At 44.2% G+C, this 12,546-nt stretch overlaps 1 pseudogene; it reads right to left on the reverse strand.

Moving 5' to 3' along the window:
* Positions 1-1,980: 1,980 nt before the first annotated feature.
* LOC113253734 (cyclin-A2-like) lies at positions 1,981-6,608 on the reverse strand (annotated as a pseudogene).
* Positions 6,609-12,546: the final 5,938 nt, after the last annotated feature.

Consider the following 12,546-nt stretch of genomic DNA (forward strand, 5'->3'; position numbering starts at 1 on the left):
TTTTTAATTTTTTGAGGAACCTCCACACTATTTTCCACAATGACTGTAACAATTTACATTCCCACCAACAGTGCAGAAGGGTTCCTTTTGCTTACATCTTTGCTAATAATTGGTATTTCTTTTCTTTTTGATACTAGTTATTCTGACAGGCATGAAGGGATATCTCATTGTTTTGATCTGCATTCCTCTGATGAGTAGTGATGTTGAGCATCTTTTCATGTGTCTATTGGCCATCTGGATGTCTTCTTTGGGAAACTGTCATCAAATCTCTGCTTGATTACTACAGCTTTGTAACACATCTTAAAATCTGGAATTGTGATGCTCCCAGCTTTGTTCTTCTTTCTCAAGATTGCTTAGTCAAAGAAGAAACAAGAAAGAAGAACAAAGCTGGAAGCATCACATTTTCTATGCTCCAACTGTATTACGAAGCTGGAACAAACAGTATGGTGTTGGCATAAAAACAGACACACAGATTAATGGAACAGAGAGTCCAGAAATAAACCCATGTATATATGGTCAATTAATTTGACAGAGGAGGCAAGAATATACAATGGGGAAAGTACAGTCTCTTCAATAAATGGAGTTATGAAAATTGGGCAGCCACATGCCAAAGAATGAAACTGGGCCACTATCTTATACCACACACAAAAATTAATTGAAAATGATTTAAAGACTTGAACATAAGATCTGAAACCATAAAACTCCTAGAAGAAAAGACAGGCAGTATGTGTCTTGACATTGGTCTTGGTGAGGAGTTTTTGGATTTAACACAAAAAGCAAAAATAAACAAGTGGGACTACATCAGACAAAAAGCTTCTGCACAGGGGCGCCTGGGGGGCTCAGTCCTTAAGCGTCTGCCTTCGGCTCAGGGCGTGATCCCGGCGTTATGGGATCGAGCCCCACGTCAGGCTCCTCCGCTGCGAGCCCGCTTCTTCCTCTCCCACTCCCCCTGCTTGTGTTCCCTGTCTGTCTCTCTGTCAAATAAATAAATAAAATCTTTGAAGAAAAAAAAAAAGCTTCTGCACAGCAAAGGACACCACCAACAAAAGGAAAAGGTAACCTGAGAAAGGGAGAAGATATTTGTAAATCATATATTTTTCCCCCAACTCCATTTATCAGTTCTTATTCTTATTGTCTGATAGCTGGCATCAATACCTTAGCAAAACCACTTAAAATTAGCTGAATATCTAAAATAGTAACAAGTACAAAAGATAGACAAATTAAAACCATTTAAAAAGTAATAGACATCATAATTTGTACTTGACCATAACGTCTATATTCAGAAATGATTGTAAAATTAAAACCTTAGAGGGGCGCCTGGGTGGCTCAGTCGTTACACGACTGCCTTCGGCTCGGGTCATGATCCCAGGGTCCTGGGATCCAGCCCCACATTGTTGTTGGGTCTCCTGCTCGGAGGGGAGTCGGTTTCTCCCTCTCCCTCCGCCCCTCACCCCCGCCCCTGTGTGCGTGCTCGTACTCTCTCTCATAAATACAATCTTTAAAGAAAAAAAAATTAAAACCTTAGCAGAACTGTACACCGTGTACTTTGAGTGATTTACGTCTTAGAAAAAGGCTGTTTCGCTGTTACACCCTTAGTGTCTCCAGAGGGCTGAGGAGAGAAACACCATGACACTTTGAACTTCTACACTTTTCTCTTGACTGTTGCGCGAGCCCTGGTGCTCTGAGGTAGCTCCGGCCAAGGTCCGGGACACAAGGCTGAAGACTTCCCAAGGCGTACGCATTCTTTTGAACTAAAAATTCAGGCGGGCTTTGCCCTGTGGCTGTGCAGGGTGCGAATGAAAGGCCGCTCCGCCCTGACCGACGGCAAGCACTTCAGGTAGGGGTCGGCACCTCTCAAACTTAGTTCGCCCCCAAACATGGCTCAGCTGTCAGCTCTGCAGTTGGCAGGCTGCTGGTGCAGCAAGAACGGGGTAAGAAACGGATTTGCCGTTGGTGCAGCTCGGTCGAAAGCGAGCACCTTCAAGACTCGGGTCCCCTTCCCACGCCCGGCTTCTCGGTGTGGGTATCGCGAGGGACGCACGCGCCCTGGGCCGTGGTGCCGCCAACGCCGAGGCCAGCAGCGCAGCGGCAGTGCCCGCGAGCCCAGCTTTCCCCCCCACACAGACATCGAGGCAGCGGCTCATTCTGTATTTTACCTTCTCCTACTTCAGCTCACCAGCCCACAAGGACGGCCCCGGGCTGTCAGTCACGTCCGGCTGTTTCTTCACGTAGCCCATTCGGCTTACGCCTCACCTCCAGGTCGCCAAGGTACGTGCGAACGAGCTCGCGGCAGCCCGGACTTCGCTGACGTCACTGGCTTGTCTTCTGCTACAACGGATACGGCCATAGCATGTGGCCACCCAAACTACCGTCTACCGGACCGTCAAGAGGTACCCATGGTTTTCCTGGGCCGGGTGAAGTAATAGCTGAATTAAAAGCCCGGACATGTTCATGTTCTGGTTTTTTTTTTTTTTTTTTTTTTTTTTTTTTGGATTCAGCCGACTTCTTTTGAGTCTCTTCTTCTGCTTCATACACATGAACGGTAAATGCAGGCTGTTTATGGTTTGCTTTCCAGGGAGGAACAGTGACGTACTCATCGTTTATGGGAAAACCCTTAAAAGATGCAACCCATCTTGTCTTGGGCCTCTGCCGTGGCGCTTGAGGGTTCCTGGCCTTTAGTACCGCCAGCCTGGGGCTGATGGGGGTTACTGGGTGGGTGCTGCCTTCTCAGGGTTGTGGTGATTTTTTTTTTTTTTAAGAGAGAGAGAAACACACACACACAGAGCACCAGGTGAGGGGCAGAGGGAGAGGGGGAGTCTTACGCTCCATGCCCAGCGCAGAGCCCGATGCAGGGCTCAATCTCACAACCCTGAGATCATAACCTGAGCCAAAACCAAGAGTCAGAGGCTTAACCCACTGAGCCACCCAGGTGCCTTGGGGTTGAAGTTCTCCCGGTCCTCTTGGGGCACCAAATGCCAGACTTAGGTCTGGACTCAGAGCTGCCCACCACCACTGCTCCCAGGGTCGTGGCGGGATCAGCCTGTGGCACCAAGCAGCATGGACTCTGTCCCGCTGACCCCACCAAGAAATGTTCCAGCCATAGCCACTGCTGCAGCCCAGGTCGGCCTGCCCACTGGGGATCACACAGTCCTGAGGAAGTTGTAAAAGCGGTAGGCAGGAACTGCCAGGTGTGGAGGGCTAAAGTTGCCCCCTGTAAATCAGATATCTGAGAAGGGGTTAATATCCAAAATGTATAAAAACTCCTACAACTCAATAGCAAAAAAGAATCAATCCAATTAAAAAATAGGCAGAGGATCTGAATAGACATTTTCCCCAAACAAGGCACAGATGGCCCATAGGTATGTGAAAAGGTGCTCAGCATCACTAACCATCAAGGAAACACAAATCAAAACCACAAGGAGCTATCACTTAACCTCTGTCAGAAAGGCTAGTATCAAAAAGACAAGAAATAACAAGTGTTGGCAAGCAGGTGGGGGAAAAAGGAAACTTCCTGCATTATTGGTGGGAATATAAATTGTTACAGCCATTAGGGAAAACAGTATGGAGGTTCCTCAAAAAATTAAAAATAGAACTGCCCTATGATCCAGCAATTCCACTTCTGGGTATGTATCCAGAGGAAACAAAAACAGTAGCTTGAAAAGATATCTTCATCCCCATGTTCAGTTTAGCATTATTTAAAGTAAGCAACCTAAGTGAAAGTCCACCCATGGGTGAAAGGATAAGACGCTGATGTATACACACACCCGAACACCCACACCAACACTCCACAGGAAAACTATTCAGCCATAAAAACAGAAGGAAATCTTACCACTTGTAACATGGATGGACCTTGAGGGCATTATGCTAAGTGAAATAAGTGACAGAAATACAAATACCAGATCTCACTTACATGCGGAACCTAAGACAACAACCCCCAAAACTCATAGACACAGACAACAGATGGGTGGTGACCAGCTGTAGGGGGTGGGGTAGGAGAAATGAGTGAAGGGGGTGGAAAGGTACAAACTTCCAGTTATAAGCGAAGTAAGTCCTGGGGACGTAGTGCGCAGCACGGTGACTATGGTTACTAACTCTATTGCATATCTGAAAGTTGCTAAGAGAATCAATCTTAAAAGTCCTCATCACAAGAAAAAAATTTTATAACTATGCTGACAATAGACATTAACTAGACTTACTGTAGCGATCATTTTGCAATACATACAAATATCAAATCATTATGTTGTACACCTGAAACTAGTATGTTATATATCAATTATACCTCAATATAAACAAAAACACAGGCTACCACCGAGTCCAAGTTCTGGTGGCCAACCAAATAAGCTGTTAGAATCTTGAGAGGTAATATTTTCAATCCAGAATCTCTAATAAGTGCACCCCTATCAATGAATTCATCTCCATTTAACGTTACATTCTGTTCTCCTGGCTTTAACCCTTCAAATACACTCCCACGCTTATTCCCCAGACTTCTGCCAATACATGTTAGGAAAAGCGCTTTCCTTTCCCTCACACTAGCTATGGGTGTAGTGGTAACAAAGAAGTTCTCGAGAATGAGCATGTCTTTGCAAAGCAATCTGTCTCAAGTGGGGAATTTCAGGATTTTCAAGAAAAGGTTAGCTTTCTCAGCTACCACAGGAGGGCAAACTATGTCCACTGGCAAGGAAAGCTCAGAGAGATCTGAAGGTGGTGGTTGTTGTTGGTTTACATTTTGTTAAATCCAGTTTCGTTTTTTTAAAAGAAGCTCTATGCCCAGTGTGGGGCTCTAACGCACGACCCCGAGATCAAGAGTCTCAAGCCCTTCCGCCTGAGCCAGGCAGGAGCCCTGAGGCTTGAAGTTTTAAAACTCTGTTTAGTCTGAGTCCAACCAGATGTTGCCGTTCCAAGTTGCAGGCACTGTCTTTCCCAGTCAATATCCTAAATGTCACATGAGACACTTAATGAGGTTGTGAATTCAACTGATGTTGTAATTCTGCCTTGTGCACAATTTTGTTTGGTTTCAGGAACATCAATCAGTCCCCCAGCTACATGAAATGATTCTAGTAGGTCTGGCCTGGAGGCTCTCTGGTCCCTGGACTGTGACTTGAGCTGAGAGTTTAAGGACCTGAGCCTGCCATTTATTCTCAGAGGCACTCCAGGGGGTGCAGCAGCAGCCCCTCCTGGGTCCTGGCAGACATCATCACTGCTGTAAAGGTCAAGTGCAGCCTAGCTCAGGGGCTCCCAAGGCCCCTGCTTCATCACCAGCAGAAGTAGCACCTTAACTGTATTGCCTTGGCACGTCATGGATCATAAGCAGCCCATTCCCACTGGCAGGGAGCTCATCATTTCACTTGAATCCAGAGGCACCAGCAAACCAAACCCCAAATCCAAACTTGGAAGGTTTTTCCCCTGAGACCATTCCTGGTACCATTTCATCAGCCAGTATTCAGCCAGGAAGCAAATTAAACCAGTAAATGTAACAGGAAAACTGTAATATAAAGAATTATGAACTAGTAAAACGTTTGGTGAACTGCTAAGCAGGGTCAAAGGGTACGTAGGTAGGGATAAGCAGTAGCGACGCAGACAGCAGGCCCCGCCCCCACAGCTGAGGAACAGTGAGCACCGAGGGAACCTGGAAACTTGGAGCTGGGGGCCTGCTCAAGGCCGAGGCTCAAACCTGTGAGGGGAAAACGTGGTTGCCACCGCAGCACCCAGCCTGACCTTGGCAGAGAAACTTGGAGTCGTGGCTGAACGCTGAGGGCCGCTGAGGTGCACGCGGTCGGCCCCAAACGCCAATCTGCCAGCCGCCCTGCAGACCCAAAGAGGGGCCTTGCTGACTCACAGTGTGGCTCTAGCGCCCTCTGCTGGCAAAGGGGAGATGTGCACAGGGTCCGGAGTTCCTGAGTCACAACGCGGCGCAAAGACTGGCCGCTTTGGAAGCCAGATGCAATCAATTAACGCCCAAACCACGACTCCCGGGAAATCTAGGAAAGCAACCCGCTAAATTCAGAATGTGGAAAATTCTACAAGCCAAGTGAGCAGGTTTCTTCAATAACTGAACGGTAAGAATAACATGGGGAAATTCTGGGAGGCTTAGAAAACTAAATGCAACAGGTCATCCTCCTGGATTCTATTTCAAACAAACCAACTGTAAAGCACCATGGAAACGAGAGACTGTGAACACCAACTGGCTGTTTGATACTAAGAAAACGTTAGGTTTTTAGGTGTGGTCATGCTATTATGGTTAAGTCTTTATCTCTAGGTGAAGTATTTATGGATGAAATAGGTCTGGGTTTAGCTTTAAAGTAATCCAGGGAACGGGGAGGGTGTTCATAAGTGAAAGGAGAGTGGCTGCAAATTGATAATCATGGAAGGTGGGTTATGGGTTCCATGGCATCTATTACACTATTCTTTGGACTCCTGTATTTGAAAGTGTTCATTATAAATAATCCTAAGAAAAATAAAACCCCACCCCCAGCAAGTAAATAAAGGATAGTACAACTCACCTCCACGTTGGGAAGTCTGTATGCGGCTGCTCTGAGAGCCAGGCAGTGGAGAAGCCAGGCTCCAGTGCGTCCACACTGACCTTGGGATGGCAATACGGCAAAGGGCATTTTCAAGTCAACCGAGAAGAAACATTTCTCTCCCACCTCGCTTCTCCAGCCTTAAATCCAGCTAGAGGAGTGGAAGCAGAGCCTCATGGTTAAGAACGTGCTGGAGCCAAAACACCTGGGGTGGAATCCTCGCTCCTTCATTACCAGCCATGGGATTTAGGCAAGTTACTTAACCTCCAAGAACCTATTTTCTCATCTTGAAGGGACCGCCAGGGATTAAATGAGCAACACTTGCTCCTGTTTAGAAGCATGCCTGGCCCAAGGTTAAATACTGTATGAGTATTTTTTTTTAAAGATTTTATTTATTTGTTTGTTTATTTATTTAGAACACGAGCAGGGGGAGGGCCACGGGGAGGAAGAGCGAGAACCCCTTGCAGATTCTGCGCTGAGCTCAATTTCACGACCCTGAGATCATGACTTGATCTGAAATCAAGAGACAGTTGCTTAACTGGCTGAGCCACCCAGGCACCCCACTGTTTGAGTGCTTTTTAAAAAATTCCAATGAATGATTTGCTATTTAAAACGAATGATTTTTTTTTAAACACTTAGCTCCCAACCTGAGCTAAGGTTTAAAAGAAAGAGAAGGAAGAAGGGAATGTCAGGGAAGAACAAAGGAATATAATGGAAGCTTGCAACCTTCTTTCACCCCCATTCTCATGGTGCTGTTGAGGGTGGGAGTTCCTGATTTCCAGCTTTAATTCGGGTTCTAATTAAAGACATACATTTTAACTGTAAAATCAGAGAAACCCAGGAAGAAAATCGCAATGGTGCCAGCATGTTAAAGCCAAAACCAAGCCTAAGAGGACTCCTCTCTGTGCCTACATGCCCTTAAAATGGATGCGTAAGTGCAACCCATCTGACCCTTAAAAGGAAAGAGCTGGTGAGTGAAGTGAATCTCAGGCCAAGAGTGTGGGTAGCAGAAGCGGCTGAGGTTCCAATTCCTAAGTAGATGAGTTGTGGGATTCTGCAGTTGCTGATGCTTATCTCTTGCAAAGTTAATTATGGTTCATCTTGGAGTCATCAGGGAGAACTGCATGATTCTAAAGAAATCTGTAAAACCCAGAGGTGGTGTAACTGGGCAGCATAATGGACGAGCAAATTAAAAGTAGCCACGAGCAGGGTAGGGCAGATTAACAATTGCAGGGAGTGAATCCTAGAACAGATTTACTGTCAAGACACAAGGCCAGCAGAATAAGATCACTGCATAGAGAAGGAAAACAAAGTAATTGCAGTAATCCTATTAATGGTGAGATCATTTTCTAAGAAATGGGAAATATTAAAAATGGTATTTGTATCGATAATTCCTGAACTATAAAAAGGTATACATAAAAATCAAAAGAATTTACTATTTGAGCTTACAGCTCCCCCCCCGCCCATTTCAGTTGGAATTTGCCCCCATTTCACAGTATCCAAGAACGCGCTTACAGACGTGATCATCCTTTCTGGGCTCAGAATACAACTGAAAACATTTTCTACATTTCTCTAGCCCTGTGACTTTTCCAACTCAGTCACAGAGAGATCAGCTCTTATTTTGAAGTAACCCAGTGGGTCCCAAACTTTGCTGCACATTAGAATGAACTGGGGAACATAAAAAAAACACGAATTCCCTGTGGGCAAGTCACACGCAAACCAAGTAAACTAGAATTCCTGGGGAAGGGAGGGGGCGCCGGACTCTGGCATCAGTTTTTAAAAACCTTCAGGTTACGCCAAAATGCAGCAGTTTGAGAACCACTGACATCCCCTGTAGTCACCCTGCTTCTTGTAAAGAAAGTTGCTCACCCAGGATAAAAACTTCAGCCGCAGGCTTTTTTAGGGAGGAGAGACTATATAAACTTCAGGCATTAAAAAGGAAGGACACGGTCTCTGTCTTGTGTTTCCATATGCCAACATTCGAAACAATAGTTTATTTTGTATGTAAAGATGAAAAAAGATTAAAAAATCAAAGTTTTCTGAGTTTTCCTGGGGGAAAAAGGTAAAATCATCCAACTGGTGTTAACAGAGGCTAGAGAAAATTTTTGCCACTTTGTCCTAACAAGGTAAGAAATGGTAAAATCCGCTGGTTTAAGATTAAACCTTCAGAGCTTGGGGTAAAAAACTGCTCGGGTCTAAAGGAAGACAAAAGCAGAAGGCTGTTTCCTGAAATATCACTGCAAATTGTGGAACATCTAAGTATTTGCAAGAGAGTTTTAAAGTTATTCCCTGTTAAATCTGCTACCCCTTTAAGTGGGGGAATGAGTGCCTCCTACCTCATTAACCCAGCTTCTCACACGGTAGGAAAGCTATCTGCTCAAGCGTTTAACAGCTACGACAGCTCTGGAACGGGACTTGGTGTCCCTCGGACTTATGGACTTACACACTATTTTCCATTGTATTTGGAAACAAAGGAACTCACCCTTACAGAAGTTTCTTGCTGCATGCTCTGATGGAATCCCTGGAAAGTTCAGCTGGGGGAGGGTGTTCCCAGGTGAAATGAATTGACAACTGAAGCTCGACCCAGCTCCTGTGTTACTACCTACATCCAGTAGTCACTGAAAATTCTAGTCTCATTTGGCTCCAATGTCAAAAGACTACCTTAATGACTATATATATATATCTCCTAAATCCTTAATGTGGACATTACTCCTCTCATTTTAGATAATAAAACTGCGTATTTAAAGCAGTTATTTTTCTTGGATTAATGTATCCTTCATAATATTCATTACCTTTCTATCAAGCTCAGAAGCAATTTATAACCGGCCTGCGTTCTGCAGGCCCCATTAATGCCTCGTTACATAGGCGGGTGATGAATTAAAACCACCATAGACCTGCAGTTTCAGACTAGTTGTTAGACTATCTGCTTATATGATTCTCTACTTTGTTGCTCCTGCCTAGCCGATTACCCCACTAACTTCTGTCTCCACTTTGTATAGAGGCATATCTTGTTCTATGCGTTTTGCTTTATTGCGCTTTGCAGAAACTGCATTTTTTACAAATTGCGAGTTTGTGGCAACCCTGAATCGAGCAAATCTATTGGTGTCATTTTTCCAATAGCATTTGCTCACTTCATGTTTCCGTGTCACATTTCGGTAATTGTTGCAGTAGTTGAAATGTTTTCATTATTGTTGTATTTGTTATGGTGACCTGTGGTCAGTGATCGCTCACGTTACTATTGTACGATTGTTTTGAGACGCCACACACTGTGCCCATGACCTGAGCTTAACTGATAAGCATGTGGTGTGTGTTCTGGCTGTTCCACCGAATAGCCATTTCCCTCTCTCCCTCCTCCGGCCTCCCGATTCCCTAAGACACAATAATATTGAAATCAGGGCAATTAAGAACCCTACGTGTTCAAGTGAAAGAAGACTTACCTTCTCTCACCGTAACTCAAAAGCTACGAGTGATTAAGCTTAGCGAGGTAGGTGTGTCAAAAGCCAAGATGGGGGCAACCGCGTGGCTCAGCTGGTTAAGCATCTACTCTTGGTTTCGGCTCAGGTGGTGACCTCATGGGTTGTGGGATCGAGCCCCACATGGGGCTCCCCGCTTAGTGGGGAGTCTGCTTGAAGATTCTTTCCCTCTGCCCCTCCTGTCACTGGTGCACACCCATGCATACTCTCTAAAAGAAAGCTTTAAAAAAAAAAAAAGCCATCAAACAGCATCACAATGCTACACAGAAATCCTTTGTAAAAGGGTCAATCAAAACAGCAAACTTCATAACTGTCTTAAGAAACTGCCCCAGCCACCCCAACCTTCAGCAACCACCACCCTGGTCAGTGAGAAGCCATCAACATCGAGGCAAGACCATCCCAGCAAAAAGACTATGATTCGCTGCAAGTTAGCATTTCATAGCAATAAATAAATTAAGGTACGTAAATTTTTTTAGGCACAGTGCTATTGCACACTTAAATGGACTACAGTATAAACATAACTTTTATACGTCCTGGGAAACCAAAAGATTCATTTGACTCACTTTATTACAATATTTGCTTTATTGCAGTGTTTTGGAACGGTACCTGCAACATCTCCATGGAATGTCTGCAGATTCTGGCCTCAATGCTTTCGTCAGTCACCATAATCAGCCTGGCTCTTCTTCCCCATTCCTAACCCACACTCTAAACTCGACATCCCTTCCTGCATGTTTCTACTCCAAACCAATCTCCCATTCTAGCAGAGGCAGATAGACATGTGAAATGTTTAGCGTGCCAGTAACAGGAGTCTTCAACAAATGGTGCTGGATAACTGGATATACACATGTAGAAGAACCAAGTTAGACTCCTACCTCACACCATATTCAAAAATTAACTCAAAATGGGGTCGCCTGGGTGGCACAGCGGTTAAGCGTCTGCCTTCAGCTCAGGGCGTGATCCTGGCGTTATGGGATCGAGCCCCACATCAGGCTCCTCCGCTGTGAGCCTGCTTCTTCCTCTCCCACTCCCCCTGCTTGTGTTCCCTCTCTCGCTGGCTGTCTCTATCTCTGTCAAATAAATAAATAAAATCTTAAAAAAAAACCTCAAAATGGATTAAAGATCTAAATGAAAGAGCTAAAACTACAAAACTCTTAGAATAAGCATAAATATTTATGACCTTGGTTAGGTCACATTCCTTAGACACACCCAAAGCACAAGCAACAAAAGGAACAAGATATATTGGGCTTCATTAAAACTAAAAACTTGGTGCTTCAAAAGACAGTAATAAAGTGAAGATGGGAGAAGATAATTGCAAATTATAATGATGAGGGACAAGTATCCAGAATATATAAGGAACCCTTACAATTCAGTAATGAAGACAAAAACAAAAAATTAGCGAATGATTTGAATACACAAAAATACACAAATGGCCAATAAGCACATGGACGTGTAGCATCACTAGTCATTACACAAGCGCGAATCAAAACCGCAAGATACCAGCTCACACCGAAGAGGACTAGAGCTTATGTCATGGAACTACATAATTACGAGCATGCGGAGAAATCAGAATCCTCAGGTATCCCTGGTGGGAATGTAACATGGTGCAACTGCTTAGGAAGTCTGGCAGTGACTCAAAAAGGTATATGACCCAGCAATTTCAACCCTAAATATGGAAAAAGAATTGAAAACATATTGACAATTTGTACACGAACGTTCATAGCAGCATTATTCATAAGGAGGATAAAGTGGAAACAACCCAAACGTTGAAGTGAGCAATGGATACTGAAGGCGGTGTGTCCACACACTGCTGGGCAATATAAAGAAATGAAGTGCCGATGCGAGCTACACGGGCGGACCTCAGAACACCCCAAGTTAAAGAAGCCAGTTAAAAATGACCGTATGTTGAATAGCCCTATTTATGGGAAACGTCCAGAAAGAGAAATCTAAGACACAAAGAGCAGTTGTTGACTAGGGAAGGGGATTTGGGAAATGGTAAAGCATTGGTAATGGGTATGGGATTTTGGGGGGGGGGGGTGGAGGATGAGGAGTATGTTCCAGAACTCAGAGTGCTGATGGGTGCACACCTTTTGAGAATATACTAAAAACAATACTTACATGTACACTTTAGAAGGGCAAATTTTAGCTCAGAAAAAAAAAATACTGAGGATTTTAAGAGGGACTTTAGTGACAGGGACTGTGTTTTGTTAAGTGTTCTATTTTAAGTAGGGCTGTCAAGAAAAATCTCAAATTAGCCAGAATGACCAAATAGCAATTGTTAACATTAAACATTTAAACTCCATTACCAAAAGTGACTTGAAATATACTCTCTCTAGTTTAAAAAATGTAGGGACTATAATGCAGACTAAATCCTGAACTTTAAAATGGCTGCTCATTTGAGAAATGTGTAAGCTTCTCACGGGTCAAGACCCGAGATCTTTATTCTACACAGTGAAAGATTATTGATTCCTTTGCCATGGCTTATGACAACTACACTAACAGAAAAAAAGTACATTTCGAGGCTTTAACTTTGGTAAAGAATACTCATCCTAGCTTTG

This window comes from Ursus arctos, unplaced genomic scaffold, assembly GCF_023065955.2.
Source record: "Ursus arctos isolate Adak ecotype North America unplaced genomic scaffold, UrsArc2.0 scaffold_20, whole genome shotgun sequence".
Taxonomy (NCBI): domain Eukaryota; kingdom Metazoa; phylum Chordata; class Mammalia; order Carnivora; family Ursidae; genus Ursus; species Ursus arctos.